General features: G+C 40.5%; 2 protein-coding genes across 2 annotated transcripts in view; one reads left to right on the top strand and one right to left on the bottom strand.

Annotated features, from left to right (window-relative positions):
* The window catches only part of Sptbn1 (spectrin, beta, non-erythrocytic 1), a 199,833-nt gene extending 186,018 nt beyond the window's left edge, over positions 1-13,815 (bottom strand). Inside the window, exons 1-2 of the mRNA XM_087583670.1 lie at positions 13,486-13,815; positions 13,214-13,325 (exon numbers count right to left, since the gene is read on the bottom strand). The gene's annotated coding sequence lies outside the window, so the exon portion shown is untranslated. The remainder of the gene's footprint in view (positions 1-13,213; positions 13,326-13,485) is intronic.
* The window catches only part of LOC134481882 (uncharacterized), a 65,586-nt gene that overhangs the window by 11,750 nt on the left and 31,247 nt on the right, over positions 1-22,589 (top strand). The window lies entirely within an intron of this gene.

Consider the following 22,589-nt stretch of genomic DNA (forward strand, 5'->3'; position numbering starts at 1 on the left):
TTTGTTTGTTTGTTTTTTCCTTTTTTTTTTTTTCGGAGCTGGGGACCGAACCCAGGGCCTTGCGCTTCCGAGGCAAGCGCTCTACCACTGAGCTAAATCCCCAACCCTCAGATTAGTTTTTTTAATAGCAGTAAAGAACTGGGTATAAGCCTTGTATGCTTAAATGTGTTGTATAGGTTCAATGCCTATATATGAGAGTAACAATATTAATTTTAATTTTAAATCTATAAAAATTCATATCAAAGAAAATGTATCAAATAAATTCTATACCAATATAAAGGATTATAACTTTAGCTTAGTAACAAATATAAGGATTTGTACCAAATGAGATTATGGCTGTACAATCAATTTGAGCTAATTCCTCCCTGTTAAATTATGACCATTCTAAATTCTCTAGAAAGACAACCTTAGAATAACCATTTTCAGCCTCCCAAAGTTTAGGGAATTGGGCTGATTACTCTTCAATAACTTCTTCAAGCTGTAAGTGGGTAGTGTGAAAATGAGAGAGTTGGTTAGGCCATAAGAAGGTCACACCAATGATTATTGTGGTCTCTGATGTCTGTCCTGACTGGATCCGGCTGAAAGTCCCTGATCAGGAGTCCAAGCAGGCCAGCTCAGCATTCTAATGATGAGACTCACCAAAGCTGCACATTCTGTAATATATAAACCTCAAAACAAAATTTTAATATCAAGATATCTTTTTGTTTGGTTTTCTTGAATACAGTTTTTCAGGAGGTCTACCTCTATCAAATCTAATCAATATAGCTCCAGAAAGTGTCCAAAGCCTAACCACCCTTTTTAAAAACACAAAGACAAAACCTTTCTCCCAAAATAGCGTGTCTTTAGTCTGTAACCAGAGCGTCTTACTCCACAGGTAGCAGGCTGCAAGGCTTGTGTGACCTTTGCTGGTTTTACTTATGGCATCCTAGAGAACTTTTTGTCAGCTCTTCTATCTTTTCTTCACCACTGCAGCTGCGTTCCATGATATGCTATCCATTTATTTCTTCATGTTTTTCAGACTTTTGCTTTTAGGAACAGCGCAGTGAAGGGTTTCTGAACAGAGACTTTTGTGTTCAGAGTGTTCCGCAAAGAATGCATTCTTAGTCTCTGGTTGGAAGTCCCACGGCTGAACCAAGTAAAACTTTTATCACTAAAAAAACCTAAACACACAAAAATGATACTCTTTAACTATAATGTCTGCCTGTGAAAAGCCATTTAAAAACATTTGATAAATTGAGTGGATTCTCCATTTCAACTGCAGGGGTATGTTCAGAAATTTTGAATATTTGGAAGGCCTCAGGAATGACCTTGGCTATTGGCTTAATTTTAACCGATTGACCTGATTGTGAAGGAATGGTGCTCATAACACCTCCCCTCATTTAGAGACATCTTAGACACAACTGCAAACTCTGCAAACTACATGAGACCACTGACAGAAGAACTACTTCACAGTTTGGGAGATGTTTGATGGTGATTTTTTTCAGGTAACCACGTTGGCTGGTGGGTGTTTTCCTAGCAGAGCTTTTGCACTACTTTTCTGCTGTTTTATTGTTATTTTAATCTACACAAATCTGATGAATAAATGATGGACCTCCTCTTTACCAGCTGTTTAAGATCAGAATGTATGATTTCAACAGTTCTTTTATGCCACATATATACTTTAACAGGAACCCAAAAGAAACATACAAATAAAAGGTGTCTTTTCGTTTAAAATCTTTCTCAGGGCGTAATGAACAATATATAGCAACTCAAATATCGACGAGCTGATTGGAACCCACAAGCATCCAGAAAGACCACACAGATTGCACAGCATACATCTGCATTAACTTAACCACTTAACTACTGATATAAATATCTCCTTTCTGTAGCACGCCCTCTAATCTGTATAAAGCTTTGGAATGTTCCTCAAACAAAAGGCTCCCATCTCAGAAAATGTGGGAATTGCAGTTCTGCGGTTTCCTAAGTCATGAAGTAGATAGAAAGTCTGTATTCGAATGTGGACTGAAAGACATTTGAAAACTGAATCGTAACCCTGGCAATATCCTCCCTGTGAGCTCAGGTAATTTTCAGCCTTGTGCTTCTTTATCCACTAGTCTAGACTGTTCAAGGCCTTGGGTATTCTGCAAAGTAATCAGGAAGAAAACCTGGAGGATGTGGGAGGGTGGGGAGGTGAGTACCTGGTTAGGACAGAGCTTCTGCACAAACTTTGCACTGGCTTTTATTGGTGGCGTTTCGTGTTCTGGATCATTTCTCGTGTGTTTAAACATTTTCTTCTGCCTCCTGGAAATCTGAAGTCTTCACGGAACATTGCACAAAGGGTCATCAGCACTACAGTCTACCGAAATAACTGGGGCCTATTTATAAACCACAGGAAACTGTTCTTGCTCGGGATGCAGTCTGAGTAAATAATTTGAAATATGGAAAACACTGTGGATCATCCATGTTTTCTCTATCTACTGTTGCCCAAGCTGGCCTGGGGTGTCTGTGAGTTTCTGCCACCTTTACTCTGATGGTTCCTGAGACGGCTTTCCAATTTCTTCAAATCCTCTTCTTAAGAAGAGGATCCCTGTTTTGAGAGAGAAGGTTAAAACTTCTGCACCTTCTGGCAGCCCTCCACCAATTCAGGGATCTCTCTTCTCCCCTCCTGCTCCTTCTTCCTTCCTCCTCTATCTCTTTCCTCTGTGTCCTCTCTCCTCTCTCCTCTCTCCTTTTTCCACTTTCAGTCCTGTGTCCTCTCTCCTCTCTCTCCTCTCTGTCTCTCTCTTCTCTCCTCCCGTCTCTTCTCCTACTCTCTCTCATCTCCTTCTCTCTTCTCTATGCCTTCTCTTCTCTCTCACCCTCCTCCCTCCCCTTTCCTCTCTCCTCTCCCTCCCTTCCCTCTCCTCTCCCCCTCTTTCTAAACTGTGACTCACTTTCAGTCTGTAACACGTCACTGAACATTTGATGAAGCCCTGCCTTACGCTGTTGTATCCGTTTGTCTCTTCATGAAGCTGGATTTTCTCTGGCATTTCTGAAGTCTCTAAAACTGTAAACTTCTCCAGTATCCTTCTTGATAAGCAAAGTGAAGCATATGGCAACACTGACCATTTGCTGACAACGGATGGTAGTTTTCAAATGGTCTATAGGTAAAGTAAATAAGGCGTGAGGACCAGTATGCAACATAGACTACAGCTTGAGTCACTGTGGTTGAGTTTTGGGTTAGACACAGTGAAGCATTGTAAGCTGGACCGTACTTTCTACTCTGGAGCACCCTTGGAATTCATCCTTTCTCTCCTACCCTCTTGCCAGCCAATGTTAGGCTTCATACCTGGAACATAACCAATACCTAAGTTTATTAGTCAGGTTTCTGTTGCTAAAATGTACCTGAGATAAACTTCTTAAAAGGTGGACATTTTTATTTCAGCTAACAGTTCCAGGGGTTTCAACCCATGGTCAGCCATCTTCCTTAGTCTGAATAAGAGATCATGGTGTAGGGACACATGGTGTAGGGGAACAAAGCTGCTCACCTCACAGTAGCTGGAACACAGAGGAGGGTCTGGGATCCCAGTATCTCCTTCAAGGTCACATGGCCTAATTTCTTCGCATTAGGACCTATCCCCTAGAGGTTTTATAGCTCCCCAGGTTGGTGACCAAGCCTTTTTCAAATGGTCTTTGGAGGACAGTCTGGAGTCAAACTAGCTCTGAGTTTCTGCACTTCACCCCCTTGAGACTTGAACATTAATGAATCTGAGCTGAGCTAACATTTTGAACCCTCCCCCAAATCCAAGCAGCCTGACCTTACCTAGGGATCCTCCACCAATTAGAATTCCATCTGTTTCATTTTAGAACCACTGTTTTGATCGAATCTCTCTTCCTTTGCTGCAGTAGCGTACGTAGAAGGATGCATAAGATGCAAGTCCTAAAGGCTTCTGATATTATTTCCAATTAACAGAGACGAACTCTTCCTGACAAGCAAAACTCTTTCTGCTTTCAGTTAATTGCAAGGGAACAGGGAGCCTTGGTGAGAGTTTCTATTGCTGTGATAAACATGACCAAAAGCAATGTGGACAGGAAACGGCTTAGTTCATCTTACACTCCCAGGCAACGGTCTATCACTGAGGGAAGTCAAGGCAGGCACTCAAGCAGAGGCCATGGGGGATGCTGCTTGTCCAGCCTGTTTTCTTACAGCATCCAAGACCACCTGCACAGGGATAGCACTGCCCACAGTACATGGTCTCTCCTTTACCAACCAGGAGTCAAGAAAAATGTCCCCAGCTTGCCCACAAATCAATCTGGTTGGAACATTTCTCAACTGAAGTTCTCTCTTTTCAAATGATTCTAGCTTGTTCAAGTTGACAAAACAAACAAACAAGCAACCTAACCAGGACAGAGTAAAGAGATTCTGGTGGTTCTCTGAAAGGTACAGGATGCAGGTCCACTCAGCATCAGGAACAGAATGAAGAGTGGTTCTTCTAGGTTATTAAACAGAGGACAATTTAGAATAGGATTGGACGAATCTGGAGTCTTTAACCCAGGCAAGATACACACATTTTGGAATGAATGAATTGATTGATTTAATCTATTTTCCATCATTCTACCAGAAAGGATAGAAATGTTTACTAAATGAATAAAGAACTTAACTTTTTTTTGTTAGTTGTGTTCTTTAAAAAAAAAAGTTGGCTTTAACTTTTCTTATGTAACAAAACAGTCAAGCAAAGGACATGGCTTGGTTCTGTGTGCACTGGGCAGGCTGCCTGCATGATTACAAGTGCTGGGAGTTGGAGGCTCTTTGTTCCTTGAAGATTATCATGTAATTCTTCTTCAATGCAGAATGTGAAGAAAGTGACTTTCTCTAGGTAAGTTGGTGTGAATTCTGGTCCATTTTTGGTGTTCAACTAGGGTTAAATAAATCTTAATAACTTAATGTTAAGACTTCTGGATATGGTGGCAAGAATCCTCAGACCAATTCTTCTGTTTAATTATAGATATCTCACCTAGCATGTCCATGTCCCTCTGCACATCTGTAAAAGGATGGGGATTGATCCTATAGGATTTTAACATTCCCTCCAGTTCATAACCTTCCCAGCTTATGGCTTTTAGACTAGTTTGAAACCTATAAACCAGACAAGTTATTCTAGAAATGAATGCATTGGTATCATTCAACAATCACAGTTATAGTTAGAATACTAGACTATAATTCTATAACTACAATACTAGGTAACAGTCTTTCCTGTGGATAATCCAGGTTACATAGTATAAATATATGCTAGCAGAGGTGCAAACAGTTCAGTTAAAAGAGAACTTCCTTTATCAGTTATTCTCAAAGTTTATATTCTAGGATTCTATCCTACTGCATTCACAATGCAGCTGTGGCCCAATAAAGTCCTTTATGAAACATTTCTTTGTGATTTGGCATTTAGAATGTAGGTGAAGTTTACCTAATGCCTTCAGTTGTTTTTAATCTAGAGTATTGTTTTCATTTTTTAAAATATTTAATGGTAAATTTTACTTATTTGTTTGTTCTTTCTTTCCATCCCAAATGCCTTCCCTCTTCACCCCAGTCCGGACAATGTTTGGCTGTGGGTATTATCTACATCTGTTTCAGTCAGCTGCTGGGTAGAGCATCTCAGAGGACAGTTATGCTAGGCTCCTGTCTGCAAGCATACCACAGTATCATTAGTAGTATCAGGGATTTGTGCTTGTCCACAGGATGGGTCTCAAGTTGGGCCAGTCATTGGATGGCCATTCCTTTAGTCTATGCTCTAATCTTTGTCTCTGCATTTCTTTAAGACAGGACAGATTTTGGGTTGAAAGTTTTGTGGATGGTTGGTGTCCTTATGGCTCCACTGGGGGTCCTGCCTGGCTACAGAAAGTTGTTTGTTTGAGAGAGCGTCTCTACATAGCCCTGGCTGTCCCCAGTACTCTATACAGATCAAGCTGGGCTCCAACTCACAGAAATCTGTCTGCCTCTCAATTGCCGAGATTAAAGGCATGTACTACCATGGTAGACAAATTTAAGTGATTTTTTAAAAGATGTATTATTATTTGATGTGTGCATATCTGCATGTGTGTATGTGCACATGAGCACAGGTACCCATGGAAGCCAGAAGCATTGGATCCCTTAGAACTGGAGTTATAGACAGCTGTATGCTACCTGATGTGGGTGCTGGAAACTGAACTCCAGGCTTCTTGAAGAGCCTCAAGTGCTCTTAGCTGTTGAGCCATTTCTCAAGTCCTAGTGATAAATTTTAGAAGTCCATGTTGTTTACCTCAGTGTTAAGGAATATCATCTTTGACAAGAAAACCACATGGCAGTTTTCTTAAAATGTTTATGCTGTTTTTAACATCATCTTTATTTTAATTTTAATATATGATTCAATATTAAAGCAACAGAGAGGATATAAATGAAAGGTGCTCCAAAATAGCTAGTACTCACACTTCAGTGTATACACCCTTAGGTTTTCCCCATGTATGTAACAGAAATTAAATTGTTTATGTATTATCTTGGCTATTTGCTTCTTTTAGTTGTTGCTGTATGTTGGAACACTTTCTGTAAGCAAGCAGATTCTATCACAGCCTTTTAATGGTTTGTTTCCAGTTTACTGTTAGAATCCACAAGGCAGCCGTGATCCATATACACTTATTTTTGTGTACTTGCCCCTAGCTTGCATCAGAGTAATTATGACATAGCAATCAATTTTAATAAATATTGATTACAAAACATATCTGTTAGCATCCTCATTACTACATGAGAATAGTAGTTTCCTAATGTCTACTTTGGGGTCTCTTCTCCTTGCTTTCTTGTTTTAACTTTTTGTTTTCTTTAACATACCCACTATGTAGCTGAGGATGATTTTGAACCCCTGACCCTTCTGCCTGTACCTCTCATGTGTCTCAAGTGCTGGGATCCCAAGCAAGGCCACCATGTTTGACTTCTTTCTCCTCTACCATTTTTTAAGATTTATTTTTACTTCTGTTTATTTTGTGTGTGTGTAGTTATATGGATGAGTGCATGGTCCATGGAGATTACGTGGAGGTCCTCTCTTTCCACCATGTGTGTTCCAGGAATTGAAATCTGGCAGTCAGGTATAATGGCAAGTGCTTTTTTACTACTCTTTGGACTCTGTGGCAATTGGAAGTGAAAGTTGCTATCGTGTCATCATTTGGACTTGACTTTTTGAACTCTGAATGAGGTGGAGTGTTTTTCATACATCTATTTCCTGTTTTTTTGTGCCCTTTCCCGAACTGCCTGTATCTTTTGTCTATTTTTCTGGAGTGTGCTCTTTCCCATAGTTGGATTCTAAGACTTACTTTTATACTACAGAAATTATCATTTATTTTCTGTACAGGTAGTTATTATTTTATCCAATTAATTGAAGCATCCAGTTAACACAAACATCTTGTGAAATATGCTTCAAAAAGTATCCTGAACTTGGGGAAAACCATGTTCAGAAAGTTGTGCTGTAAGAGTCACAGTGAGCCCAACTTCATTCTGTAAAAAGTATTCTCAAAGATTCTTTCGTTTTTAATTTGCATTGCGTTCTTTTTCACCATTGGCATCTTGTCATTACAGCCCATCTGACCAAGGTTGTTGGCTTCAGAACTGGATATGACTCAGCAGTTAACAGCACTACTCAGGTTCAGTCCTAGCTCCTACATGGTGTCTCATAGCCCTCTGTGGCTTCAGTTGCAGGGGATCCTCTGCGGGATACCAAACAAGCATGTGGTACACAGACATACATGTAGGTAAAACACTCATAAACATAAAAGAAAATGAAATAAATCTTTTTTAAAAGCATAGTTGGCTCAGGAGAGTTGTGTATTTGGTTATACTGAATAACGTTCAGTAGTTTTTTCAAGATGCTCCTTAATCATTTATCCTGGGTGACTGGATGTGCTGGCCCTGTGCCTAGTACAAAAATTAAAGATTAGTTAGCTGGATGCACATGGTACACCATCGCTAGCTTAATAGATGTCACATGATTATGCTGTCTTGCCTCCTCTGGGTGTCACATGATTTAGCTTTTAAACCTTCTCCCGGTGCTGCCCTCCCTCCGCTGGTCCAAATGCAATGTAGTTCTTTCTTGTTAAGTATATTGACTACTTTACAGACATAAACAAGAGAAAAAGGCCTTTGAAAATTTTGGTGCCCTAGAGTGGTATTATTTCTAAGAAAACTACAATACTTTGTTTGCAACAGTATTTTCATATGTTGCTTTGAGAAAATTACATTTCCTCAGATTTGATTTCATTTATTTCTGTATTCCAAGAAAACACGCATAAGGTAGCCATGCACTTATAGCAAACATAGCCAAGAGATACAAAGTGGAGAAACACTACCAAGAAGGATTATATTAAGACTCTCTAAATATGGTATAAAGTATAAAACCTACATCACAATGGCACTAGTCAGATAGGGTAAGTCTTTTTAAGCCAGTGAGCTATCTCAGGTCTTTAAAGTTTTACTATCCAAGCATGAATGTATATTCAAAGGGGGAAAATGTGATGTTTGTTTTTTATGTTTTGTTTTTTAGACAGGGCCCCAAATTCACTACGAAGCCTTTGACCTCCTGATCCTTTGGCCTCCACCTTCCAAGTGCTAGAATTATAAGTGTGGATCACCATGTACTGATCATATGCAGTATTTATAAAAGGAAACAGAAATGTCAGCTTACAACTCTTACAGCTTCGACATGCACAGCAACATTAATTTTGTTCCACCATTGATCTTCTTTCCATCCATGTGTCCCCCTGATAGATAATACTCAATCGAATAACAACACCACTGTTATTCCCAGGCTGAACTCAGAGTGAAGAGTCCTCACATCAGCCTGCTGCTTGCTGTAATTATAGGGCACCTCTAGGCCTAACGCCCTCTAATTTTTAAGTGTTCATAGTAGATATGCTTCAAGCTGTTAAAGAATAAGCCAACTTGGTTGGGACAGAGACTTTCATCTCCACTCAATTTGTTAAGATACAGCTGAAATATTTCAATAAGGGACAAGAGGAAGCAGTTACGCAAACAAGTGAAGGTACATTCAGGGTGGAATCAAAACTTCCCTTCGTGGAACATAAGCTAACAGCTACCAATACTTCTGATTTCTTCCGAGAGGACACATCAGTGAGTAACGTGTTTTATTGTGCCACTGATACATTGGTGAAATTGTATCTCAGGGATGAACAACATTGATGATTATGCCATATTATTGCTGTCCAACCAATCTTTCTTCATAAACAGAAAGTTTAGAAAATAGTTCAGGGTTGGGGATTTAGCTCAGTGGTAGAGCGCTTGCCTAGCAAGCGCAAGGCCCTGGGTTCGGTCTCCAGCTCCGGAAAAAAAAAAAATCTATAGAAAATAGTTCAGCTGTTTCATAGGCACGCCCAGATACACGCTTACCATACTTGTTCCACACCCTCGACTCACATACTGGCCCTGTGCTACCCAGCAAACCTCATGCCATTCCGTGCACCACAAGCAGACTCAACCCAAAAGCTATATGAGGGCATCGCAGAATCTTATAAATCTGTGTATTTTCTGGAGATTTTGGCTGAAGTCTGACAATCAGACTTGATCTCCCCCTCACTACACCACACCCTACAAATACCACTGCACTTCACATTTTTTGAGTTTACTGCTTTTGATATGATTACTTAATTTGCCTTTCATACTTTGCAGAGGAATTTAATAGCTGAGGTGTCTAACTCTTGAAAAAAGTTACCAGTCATACATAGCAACTACTTCCTTTAAGAAATATAAAGATGTTTATTGTTTATTGCTGGGCTTGTGTGAAAACCAACCTACATACTTATGTCCTATACCAAATAGGACCTTAGGAAAGACAGGCACAGTTCACAACAGTGAAAGCAGCACAAGGGTTGGAATGGTGCCATTCTTGTAGTGTATAAACCTATGTATACGTTCAGAAGCTGAAAATTTAAAAGAGATTAGGCATCATTTCATGACTGACTCCAGAAGGTAAGACTGATGGCCATGAGAAAAGGGGACTGGAATGTAAAGGCTTCAATAGAAACAGTTGCCGCTGGGATTTGATTGTTGCTGCTCATGAGCTCTGGGAAGTGGCTATGCAAACAGCCCAAAAGAGTGGTTCAGTGAATTTGTGGAGGAAATAGCTAATATCGTACGTGGAAGCAGAGGCTGGACAGCATTTGAGTAGATGTGTTCTAAGATGAGAGGAATTGGAAGAAGACCGTTGTTCCTTAGAATCACAAAAGGCCTCTCTGCTGTTGGAAACCACACAGGGAGACTCTTTTTCCTTAGCTTAGGGCTTCCTTAGCAAAATGCAAGCATCTGATGTAGCATGGCACACTCATGTGTCAATGTGACTAAGGGACAGAAGGTTTTGGAGATGAAATGTGTCTGCAGAAGAGAGATGGAGGAAGGGTTTGCCTGCCGTGTGTTATTGAGTTAGTGCTATTAGTGTAGGTGAGGATCTGGGGCCAGATGCCTGCCAGTTAGCCAGTGGCCAGTTCTCCTTCTGCTTCACCCTAAAGTAGAGCTCTGGAGTCTAAGCTGCAGGCCGTGGCTCCAGGGACAGTGGGTGTTGAGCTGAGGACAGAGCTGTTAATTCTCAGAGACAACATTGTGAAAGAACTGTGCTTGCTGTGTAAAGGCTGCACCCCGTGGCTAGTGTGTCTTTCTGTATAAGCAAGCAACCTATTAGGGAGGCTCAGAACATTGCAAGTTGATTCCCAAACCCAGCCCAGTTCTAAGAGGCTGCCAATGTACGGAGCTGCAGAAACTCCTCCCTTGGTGAAGAACAGCAATCCCTGGACCTTAGGAGGGGAAGCCAGGAGCCCTGCCTAATCCCTCACTCTCTACTACCACTGAGACCCTGCCCAGAGATGTAAGGTTGTTTTGTTTGTTTGTTTTTCTTTCACCTTTCTGAATGGATCTCAAAGCCCCGATGGAGGTTATCCGAGGACAGAACTCCTACTTTATATTCATCAGATTACACTTGGCTGAAAGAACAGTTGCAGTTGGAAGCAGGAACAGGCCCCATGCTTCCTTGTAATCACAGGATGAGTCTGGAGTCTGAGGCAGATCTCAGGCTCTGACAGACATGGCAGAGGTGGCCTTCCTGGGACTTAAGCATTGCGTGTGTGCTGTGGTTTCCTTGAGCCAGCCAGAAGGTCATGAGTTCCACATCTTCGTGGCTGTAACAACTAACATTTATGGTTCTTTGTCTGCCAGATGTTGCCACAAGGCTATTACAGTATTGATAATAACACCTGGAGACAGATAACATTTGAATGCTTCCGTTTGACAGATGAGACAGGTGAGAAAGCTAAGGTACACACACACACAAAAAGATCCTTGCCCAAGGGCACGAGGCAGTAATTATAGTTTAAATGCCTGTGATAAGTATTACTGCGATTGTTCTCAGTTTGCAGACAGGAAAATGGAGTTTTAGTTGTCCAAGTACTTACCCAAGTTTACACGAAGTGAAGAAGTGGGATTGCCTAGCTTTAACACTTGGGGACTTCAGCCAAGATCATAGTACACAAACATAAATATGCAAAATATACGTATGGAACTAATATTTAAATGCCTTCTGACGTCTTACATTGACAGATAAACTTGTGTAACAGCCCGGAAGTCCACTCCAAAAGAGTTTTCAGATGTAAACCATAAAGAGGCAATGGACCTGGGGAGTTGGGCCCCAGCCCCCTGGTCTAGTTGACTTTTCTCCTGAATCTTGCTTTTGGGAATTGCAGCAATAGCATCCACTTTGGACCTGGTCTCTGCGAATAGCTGACCCTAGGTTATCCCCAAATACAGCGGATCTATACATTGTTGGGAATACTAACTTAAGAAGAAAAAGGGCTGGTTGTCATTAACAGGGAATTCTGGTCTCTGACGTGGACCATGTCTTGAGACATAGGTTCCAGGAGGATGCTCCTTGATGTGACTTTACTTCAAGTTTCCAAAAGGGTCAGAGTGGCGCCCCAGGGTTTCATAATAAAAAGCCTCTTCAGAGGGTATGGAGTGAGAGTAAAGGCTTTTCTCATGTCCCAAGTTCAATATCTTTGCTCTGGACAACTCCTGTACAATCGTTCCTGTCTGAGCCATTTCCCACAGTTTTCAGAGGATCCAAAGTGAGTAGAGGCAACTAGGGAAAGTGGAGAAATGTAAAAGTACGGGTGGGGCAGGGTTGTGAGGGGAACAAGCGGAGCTTGAGAGATTTCCCTTCTCCCACCCACACACTTCCTCTTTCCCACTGGCTCCAGCCTCCGGTCAGGGCTGCACAAACACTGTCAGAACGGATCCAAGTCAGGCCACACCCTTCCCTTGTTTACAGACACAAAGGCAGGGAATGGGAGCCGCCCTGAAATGATTCTCTCAAAAACAGTTCATTCTTAACCTGGAAATGAAGATTTCTTAAAAATGAACCGGCCCAGAGCAAAGCTCTTTCTTCCACAAAATCTTAGGGTAACAAGGAGCCTGCCTGCATGACCAGCCCCTTGTCTCTGAAGCCGCTTCCTAGCACCTGGCATGGACTATTTACATGGACTTAATCCTGGCAGTTTGTCCAGGCTTCTAAATTTAGGTTCCATACATAAGTACAATTTCCCGTGTTGTCTATCATAATTAAAATGTTCCATGGGCTTAATTTTGTATTTGTTGTTGTTCAAATGAGGGACAAGCTTTGGATTTAAAGAAGTAAATCTACACACCCACTAACCAACACCATTCAAAGCACTCCCCCCAAGTCCCCCGTCCGCTCCCCAAGCGCCCCCCCCGACCCCCCGCCCCCGCATTCAATGCTGTGGAACCGGAGGCACAGGCTGTAGATCCAGATTGTGGCTATGCTGAGGCCTCTGTGTCCAGTCCCACTAACACCCAACTCATTCTGTCCTCCTCAGATGTTAATGCTGTGGCCCAGGAGAAGTAAAGAGAGATATTCTATCTACCTGAATACAAGAGCTTTGGAGTCTTGGCTCTGAACCCTAGAAATCATCTAAATCAGCAGAAAAGAAAATACAGTGCTCTGTCAGGAAGGCTGGGCTAGACTGGGGCACAAAGTGAGAAGAGCCAAGGGATGGGAACCAGAAAAGGGAAAGGGGTAAAGAATTGATCTTTTTTTCCTTCCATCCCTCTATCCACATCTGCCCCCACCCTTTTCTCTATACTTTCCTTTCTCTCCCTCCCATCCATTCCCTCTTCCCCTCCCTCCCTTCCTTCGCCCTCCCTCACTGTCTCAAAACTACCTACCCTACTTCTTTAAATTCCCAGTGGCTTCCCAGGCAGCTTGGCTTGAGTCAGATGTCCATGTTCAGTTTAATCAGCTGTGACTCAAGGAATGGTGACAAGCGCTGTTCTTGTCCTGTGGTGAGAGAGAAGGCCTCAGCAAAGTAGGAGTAGGCCTGCTGTAGAGAACGGCGTCTGTCCCATCACGTAGCATGCACTTACTATAATGTTTTATCACAACTACTTCCCTACTGCCCCAGCTCTGGATAATAAGCAACCTGGGTGAGGCTTCTTACCTGTGCTTCTGCTGTTCAAGTGAAGCCTCACTGACAGAGAATCAAGACAAATCCATATTATCTTACTTGCCATCATCAAAGTCTCTTCCGACTCCCTACAAAGAAATATTGTGCAGAAGCCATCGTGATCACAGCTTTGCCCTGTGCCTGGCTGAGGCTGTTTGGCACAAGCACAGAATATTACTATTGTCAACCTGGCTCACTTTTCCCCATCTAAGCTGGGTCACAACTAAAACTGCATTTACTCCATTTGTCCATTATGCAAAACAATAGCTAGTTCTACCCTCTGAAATATCATAAACCTCTCAGTTCATAAATCCTGGGTTATCTGAGGAATTTCTGGCAGTTCCAAGAAACACGGCCAATTTAGATGTTAGAGGAATGTCATGAGTTTGTAGCCAAGAAAGAACATTAACATTTCACCCATATTCCAGAGGAATACAGTCATTCTGCAATGAGTCTTTAGGGAACGGTCAATATCAACATTACATGCTTTAAGAAATGTGGAAATGTGTGTTTGATTTCCCTGCGTTTATAGGGAACAAAATGCCCATTGTAAACTAAATTTGTGGCCTGTACTGCCAGATTTGCTTGCTCTGTCACTCTTTCTTTCTTTTCCATTTCTTTTCTTCTTTGGAGGTGGGGTGGACTGGGGAGGTCTCATGTATCCTGGGCTGGTTTTAAACTCCAGTTCACTATGTAGCCCAGAATGACCTTGAACACTTTGGTCCTCCTACCTGCCTTTACCTCCAAGTGCTGAGATTACAAGTGTGGGACACTGCACCCAACTAATTTCCATTAATAAACGTGTATGTGCATGCGCGCGCGCGCACACACACACACACACACACACACACACACACACACTTCTTACAAGACTGATTACAGACAAATTCTGTAACAAAGCTAAAATGCCCTTGCAGTATTTGAACCTGTCACCCTAAGCTTTGTGTAGGCAAGGATACTGCAAATGCAACACCCCCCCCACACACACACACAAAATTATATATTTCTTAAAACATTATGACTTGGCTTTTTGCAGTTCGGTTGTGCAGTTTAGTTGTGAGTGAACTTTGCATATAGCAACACCACAGTGCAATGTCAAAAGGCTGGTCATGTCTAATTGTAAGCTAAATGTTGCTGACCTTGTTGTTTTTCATATTCTGGCCATTAATTGGGAATTTGCCATGTACAGGATATAGTCATATGCAAAGATAAAGGACACAGTCTTTGCTCTCATGAGAGGCTGGCAGCAAGAGAACTCTGTAGACCAACAATGATACTGCTATGAACTAACGGCAAATACCTACAAGCTGTTAGAAGAAACGCAACTACCCAGAGTTGTATGCCACGAAGGGAAATTTCCCGGTAGAGATGAAGCTCAAACTGCTTTTTCCCATTTAAATCAGAGTTCATCAACTTGATAAAGTGGAGGAGAGTAGACTGTGGAAGGTGGAATCAGAGGGCCATGAGAGAACATGATGAATTGTGGGTATTAATGATGGCTTGCTTGGGTTGCGATTTAAGGCAGAGGTAGCGAAGAATGGTTCTGGAAAGGAAGGACTGGGACCAGGTCATAAAGGTCCTTAGGCCAGGCTGAAGGGTTGGAATGCTCTAGAACAATGTGGAATCTATAGAATATTTTTAAAGAAAACTTTTTATTGAAGTATAAAATATATGAAAAGAGGCACATAAGTATTCAGTTAGATGAATTTTCATGAACTAAGCACAGCGTGTGGCCAGCCCACAGATCATAGTAGGCATAACCAGTGTCCTTACGGCTCTTTTCCTGTTTCCTTGCAGCTCCTATTCTCCTCTCTTGTGGTCACTGTGGAACTTTTAACACTATAGATTTGTTTTGCTGTCTTTGAACTTTAACTAGAATTGTGTCTGGCTTCTATCAGTCAGTGTTCTGCTTATGAACTTTACTCCTGCTGTCGCATGGAGGGAGCTGGACTGCCTACAACTCCATAGTTGTATAACACCCTCATGCATGAGTACATCACACTTTATTTTTATTTTGAACCAACATTTGAGTTCTTTCCAATTATATATAATGTGTTATGAACATGCTTATATACGTCTTTTAGGGAAGATGTATACAAATTTCTGTTAGATAAAATGCCTAGAAGCTGAATCTGCTGGTCATAGGCTAAGCATGTATTCAGCTTTATGAGGCTCTACTATATGATGGCTTTACAAAATGATTGTACTCATTTAAAGCCTCCGTATCAATATAAGAATTCTTGTCTTGAATGGTTAATATTGGCTTTTTAAAAAGGTATTCTGGGGTGTGTCTGTGTTTATCTGCTTGTCTATCTATCTGTTTGTCTGCCTGTCTGTGTGTCTGTCTGTGCGGTTGTTAGAAATTAAATTCTGTTTATTAGTTATTTTTCTATTGGTGTGGAGAGACACCATGACCAAGGAAACTTATAAAAGAAAGCACTCGATTAGGTGCTTGTTTACAGATCTGAAGACCAGTCCATGTCTATCCTGACAGAGATCATGGTACCTGGCAGGCAGGAGGGCATGGTGCTGGAACAGTTGCTAAGAGCAGAGAGAATGATGTAGCAAGTTTACTAGGAATAGTCTGGGCTTTTGCCACTTTAAACCTACCCTTGGTGACATATCTCCTCAACAAGGTCACCCTTCTTGATCCTTTCCAAACAGTTCCACCAATTAGAGACAAAGCATTCAAATATATGAATCTATAGGGCAGGAGGCTTCTCGTTTAAGCCACTATAATAGACAACTCTTACTCATTATCATATGTGGGGCTCCAACTTCCAGTTGATTGTATTTGAAAACAGAGCCTTTAAGTAAATCAACAAGGCTAGATGAGGTCATTAGAACAGAGTAATAATATAGTAGGGCTGATGTTCTTATGAAAGGAACATCTTCTTTGTGCAGCTCAGAAGATAAGAGAGCGGTCTATAAATAGGAAGAGAGCCTTCAATGGAAACTGATGTAAACAAAATAAATAATGTGATCACAACAAAGCTCTGAATACAGAGCAAGATCTGTCTTTTCTCTGACATTAGCTTGGGTGATTATTTGCTAAATACTTGTCAAACAGAACCTCCCACTGTTATCACTAATGTCACCATCTACTGTTATTGTGGAGGTCTCTAGCTTGGCTAACATGGTAGATTGTGGCAGTGTCTACACTCCTCTAGCCCTCCCACACCTCTTACAACACTTTGTCACTGTTATAGACCTCTGTCTCCAGAAGTGGCTTCACAACTTCTGGCCAAGAGAATGTAGAAAGAGTTGTATGGTGGATTATTTCTAATCTTACGACTGATTTAAGGGGCTTTGAATGATTCCTGCTTTTTCGCCTGCCATGTGATACACCAGGGCTAGTTTATCAGAGAGGGAGAGATTTCTACCCATTGTCTTAGGGTTATTACTGCAGGGATGAAACACCACGTCCAAAAGCAGCTTGAGGGAGGGAAGGGTTTATTTTACTCACAGTTCCATAAGAGTTTATCATCAAAAGCAGTGAGGGTAGGAACTCAAGCAGGACAGGAACCTGGAGGCAGGAGCTAATGCAGAGTCCATAAGAAGTGCTGCTTATACCCGACTGCTCTTCCAGAGGTCATGAGTTCAATTCCCAGCAACCACATGGTGGCTCACAACCATCTGTAAAGAGATCTGATGCCCTCTTCTGGTGTATCTGAAGACAGCTACAGTGTACTTATATATAATAAATAAAATCTTTAAAAAAAAAAAAAAAAAAAAAAAAAGAAGTGCTGCTTATTGGCTTGATCCTCATGGCTTTCTCAGCCTCCTTTCTTACAGAATCCAGAACCACCAGCCCAGGGTTGGTCCCACTCAGAGAGGCACTTGAGGCCCTTGGTTTGATTAGTGCCCTCTTACTAATCATTAATTCAGAAAATGCCTACAGGCTTATCTATAGCAAGATCTTATTGAGGCATTTTCTCAATTGAGGCTCCCTCTTTTCAGATTGCTCTAGTTTGTATCAAGTTGGCATAAAACTAGCCAGTTCCCCCAGTATCCCATTTGTCCTACTTTATGTCCATGTGGATGAGCCCAGCTAAGATCTTCTGAATCTACATCAGGTCAATAGAGATTCTCAACCCCATGCATATTTGAGAGCAAAAATGTCTGACTGTTGTGTTAAGCTACCACCTGAGGTAGACTTAGGTAACTGCTATAAGACAAGCAGAAACACAAACAGAGATACAGGATGTAGGCAGAGATGAGAAGCTGACCAACCTCAGAGCTTAAGACAGAGAAGAGGTATTTGTGCAGGTGTTGCAAAAATTAGTCTGATCTGGAAGCTAAAATAATTCAGTACTAGGTAGTAGGAAAAATAAGAAATATGAGATCTTAAAACAGGGAGTCTGTGGCTAGAGAGGTGGTTAAGAACATGTATTGTTCTTCCAGAGGAGCCGAGTTCAATACCGAGCAATCGTATTAGGTGGCAGAGTTCCAGATGACTCTGGAATTCACGCTCCTCCATTCTCACGTTTACAAATAAATATATATTTAATTTGTAAAATTAAAAAGTGAGTTCTGAGAAATAAACAGGAGAAAAACATGTAAGAAGAAGATGGTAAGAAGAAACAATCAGATAGAGAAGAGGAAATGGGTCTATCACAGTGATAGAACACTTGAAACCCTTGATTTGATTAGTGCCAACTCTTCTGTCTTTCAAAAATATCCACAAATTAAAGAAGAAAACCAGAAGTGAGTGCCGGAATGGAAGAAAGACACGAAAGTTTAAAGCAACCTTAGGGTAGAGAAGGCAGAAATATCCATGTTATTCTTTCAAATCTAGATTTATTGGGTATAGATGGGGAGCATGGAGTCTGCCTAGAAAAGAGTTAACAGGCAGACTATAAAAGACATTGAATTGCAATCCAGGAATATATCCAGGACCTATGAGCTATAACATAAGGTTAATCTTCTCTAGAGTACCTAAATTAGTAAAGGGTAATTAATAACTACTTACTTGTCAGTGTCCCATCAATCAGATTTCAAGAGCATCTCAGCATGCACATCTTGGCATCAACAATACTGTCTGGATATGGTGGCTGTATGTATATGGGCTGGATCCCGGGGGCAGGCTCTGAATGGCCATCCCTTCAATCTCTGCTCCAAACTTTGTCTCAATATCACTTCCTATGAATATTTTTGTTCCTTCTTTTAAGAAGGACTGAGGCATCCGCACTTTGGTCATCTTCTTGCGCTTCATATGGTCTGTGGATTGTATCTCAGGTAATTCGAGCTTTTGGGCTAATATTCACTTATCAGTGAGTGCATACGATGTGTGTTCTTTTGTGATTGGATTATCTCACTCAGAATAATATTTCCTAGTTCCATCCATTTGCCTATAAATCTCATGAAGTCATTGTTTTTGATAGAAGAGTAGTACTCCATTTTGTAGGTGTACCACATTTTCTGTATCCATTCCTCTGTTGAAGGGCATCTGGGTTCTTTCCAGCTTCTGGCTAATATAAATAAGGCTGCTATAAATATAGTGGAGCACATGTCCTTGTTATATGTTGAAGCATCTTTTGGGTATATGCCCAGAAGTGGTGTAGCTGAGTCCTCAGGTAGTACTATGTCCAGTTTTCTGAGGAACGTACAGACTGATTTCCAGAGTAGTTGAACCATCTTTCAGTACCACCAACAATGGAGGAATGTTTTTCATTTTCTACTTCCTCACCACAATCTGTTGTTATCTCAGTTTGTGATCTTAGCCATTCTGATCGGTGTGAGGTGGAATCTCAGGACTGTTTTGATTTGCATTTCCCTGATGACTAAGGATGTTGAACATTTCTTTAGGTACTTCTCAGCCATTCGATACTCCTCAGACGAGAATTTTTGTTTAGATCTGTACCCCACTTTTTAAGAGGGTTATGTGACTCTCTGGAGTCTAACTTCTTGAGTTCTTTGTATATACTAGATATTAGCTCTCTAATGGATGTAGGATTGGTAAAAAGCTTTTCCCAATCTGTTGATTGGCATTTTGTCTTAATGACAGTGTCCTTTGCCTTACAGAAGCTTTGCAGCTTTATGAGATCCCATAAAGCTTTGTCGATTCCTGTTCAGGATAATTTCCCTACTGCCCATGTGTTTGAGGCTCTTCCCCATTTTTTCTTCTATTAGTTTGTGTCTGGTTTTACGTGGAGGTCCTTGATCCACTTGTACTTGAGCTTTATACAAGGAGATAAGAATGGATCAATTTGCATTCATCTCCATGCTGACAGCTAGTTGAACCAGCATCATTTGTTGAAAATGCTCTTTTTTCCACTGGATGGTTTTAGCTTTTTTGTCAAAGATCAAGGGATCTATTCCAGTAATCTATCTGCCTGTCTCTGCACCAATACCATGCAATTTTTGTTTTATCACTATTGCTGTGTAATACAGCTTAAGGTCAGGGATGGTGATTTCTTGTTCTTTTACTATTGAGGATAGTTTTCGCTATCCTGCTTTTTGTTTGTTTGGGTTTTTTTTTTGTTTTGTTTTGTTTTGTTATTCCAAATGAATTTGCAAACTACTCTTTCTAATTCTATAAAAATTTAAGTTGGAATTTTGATGGGGATTGCATTGAATCTGTAGATTGATTTCAGCAAGATGGTCATTTTTACTATATTAATCCTGCCAATCCATGAGCATGGGAGGTCTTTCCATCTTCTGAGATCTTCTTCAATTTCTTTCTTCACAGACTTAAAGTTCTTGTCATACAGATCTTTCACTTGCTTGATTAGAGTCACACTGAGGTATTTTATATTATTTGGTACTATTGTGAAGGGTGTCATTTCCCTAGTTTCTTTTTCAGCCTGTTTATCCTTTGAATAGAGGAAGGCTACTGATTTCTTTGAGTTAATTTTATATCCATCCACTTTCCTGAAGTTGTTTATTAGGTTAAGTAGGTCTCTGGTGGAATTTTTGGGTCACTTAAGTACACTATCATATCATCTGCAAATAGTGATATTTTGATTTCTTCCCTTCCAATTTCTATCCCTTTGGCCTCCTTTCGCTATCTGATTGCTCTGGCTAGGACTTCAAGTACTGTATTGAATAAGTAGGGAGAGAGTGGGCAGCTTTGCCTAGTCCCTGATTTTAGTGGGATTGCTTCAACTTTCTCTCCATTTAGTTTGATGTTGACTACTGGTTTGCTGTATATTTCTTTTATTATGTTTAGGTATGGGCCTTGAATTCCTAATCTTTCCAAGATTTTTACCATGAAGGGGTGTTGAATTTTGTCAAATGCCTTCTCAGCATCTAATGAGATGATCATGTGGTTTTTTTTCTTTTAGTTTTTTTTTTGTACAATGTATTACATTGATGGATTTCTATATATTGAACCACCCCTGTATCCCTGGGATGAAGCCTACTTGATCATGATGGATGATTGTTTTGATGTGTTCTTGGATCCAGTTTGCAAGAATTTTATTGAGTATGTTTTTTGTCGATATTCATAAGGGAAATTGGTCTGAAGTTCTCTTTCCTTGTTGGGTCTTTATGTGGTTTAGGTATATGCATAATTGTGGCTTCATAGAAGGAATTTGGTAGTGCTCCTTCTGCTTCAATTGTGTGGAATAGTTTGGACAGTATGGGTATTAGGTCTTCTATGAAGGTCTGATAGAATTCTGCACTAAACCCATCTAGTCCTGGGCTTTTTCGGTTGGAGATTTTTAATAACTGCTTCTATTTCTTTAGGAGTTATATGACTGTTTAGATGGTTTATCTGATCCTGATTTAGCTTTGGTACCTGGTATCTGTTTAGAAAATTATCCATTTCATACAGTTCGTCCAGGTTTGTTGAATATAGGCTTTCATAGTAGGATCTGATGACTTTTTGAATTTACTTAGATTCTGTTCTTATGTCTCCCTTTTCATTTCTGATTTTGTTTTTTGGATACTCTCTCTGTGCCCTCTGCTTAGTCTGGCTAAGGGTTTATCTATTTTGAAGATTTTCTCAAAGAACCAGCTCCTGGTTTTGTTGATTCTTTATATAGTTCTTTTTGCTTCTACTTGGTTGATTTCAGCCCTGAGTGTGATTATTTCCTGCCATCTACTTCTCTTGGGTGTATTTGCTTCTTTCTGTTCTAGAGCTTTTAGGTGTGTTGTCAAGCCGCCAGTTTATGCTCTCTCCAGTTTGTTTTTGGAGGCACTCAGAGCTATGAGTTTTTCTCTTAGCACTGCTTTCGTTGTGTCTCATAAGTTTGTGTATGTTGTGCCTTCATTTTCATTAAATTCTAAAATGTCTTCATTTCTTCATTGACCAAGTTATCATTGAACAGAGTATTGTTCAACTTTCATGTGTATGTGGGCTTTTTGTCGTTTTTGTTGTTATTTAAGACCAGCCTTAGTCTGTGGTGATCTGATAGGATGCATAGGATTATTTCAATCTTCTTGTATTTGTTGAAGCTTGTTTTGTGACCAATTATATGGTCAATTTTGGAAAAGGTACCATGAGGTGTGGATAAGAATGTATATCCTTTTGTTTTAGGATGAAATGTTCTATAAATGTCTGTTAAATCTATTTGGTTCAAAATTTCTGTTAGTTTCTGTATGTCTCTGTTTAGTTTCTGTTTCCATGATCTATCCATTGATGATAGTGGGGTGTTGAAGTCACCCACTATTATTGTGTGAGGTACAATGTGTGCTTTGAGTTTTAGTAAGGTTTCTTTTATGAATGTAGGTGCCCTTGCATTTAGAGCATAGATACTCATATTTTAGAGTTCATCTTGGTGGATTTTTCCTCTGATTAATATGAAGTGTCCTTACTTATCTTTTTTGATAACTTTGATTGAAAGTTGATTTTATTTCATATTGCAATGGCTACTCCAGCTTGTTTCTTGAGACCATTTGCTTGGAAAATTGTTTTCCATCCTTTTACTCTGAGATAGTGTCTGTCTTTGTCATGAGGTTTGTTTCTTTTATACAGCAAAATGCTGGGTCCTCTTTTTATATCCATCTGTTATTCTGTGTCTTTTTATTGGGGAATTGAGTCCATTGATGTTAAGAGATACTAAGGAAACGTGATTGTTGCTTCCTGTTATTTTGTTATTAGAGGTGGAATTGTGTTTGAGTGGCTATCTTCTTTTGGGTTTGTTGCAAGATTA

Source organism: Rattus norvegicus, chromosome 14, assembly GCF_021556685.1.
Source record: "Rattus norvegicus strain SHRSP/BbbUtx chromosome 14, alternate assembly SHRSP_T2T, whole genome shotgun sequence".
Taxonomy (NCBI): Eukaryota; Metazoa; Chordata; class Mammalia; order Rodentia; family Muridae; genus Rattus; species Rattus norvegicus.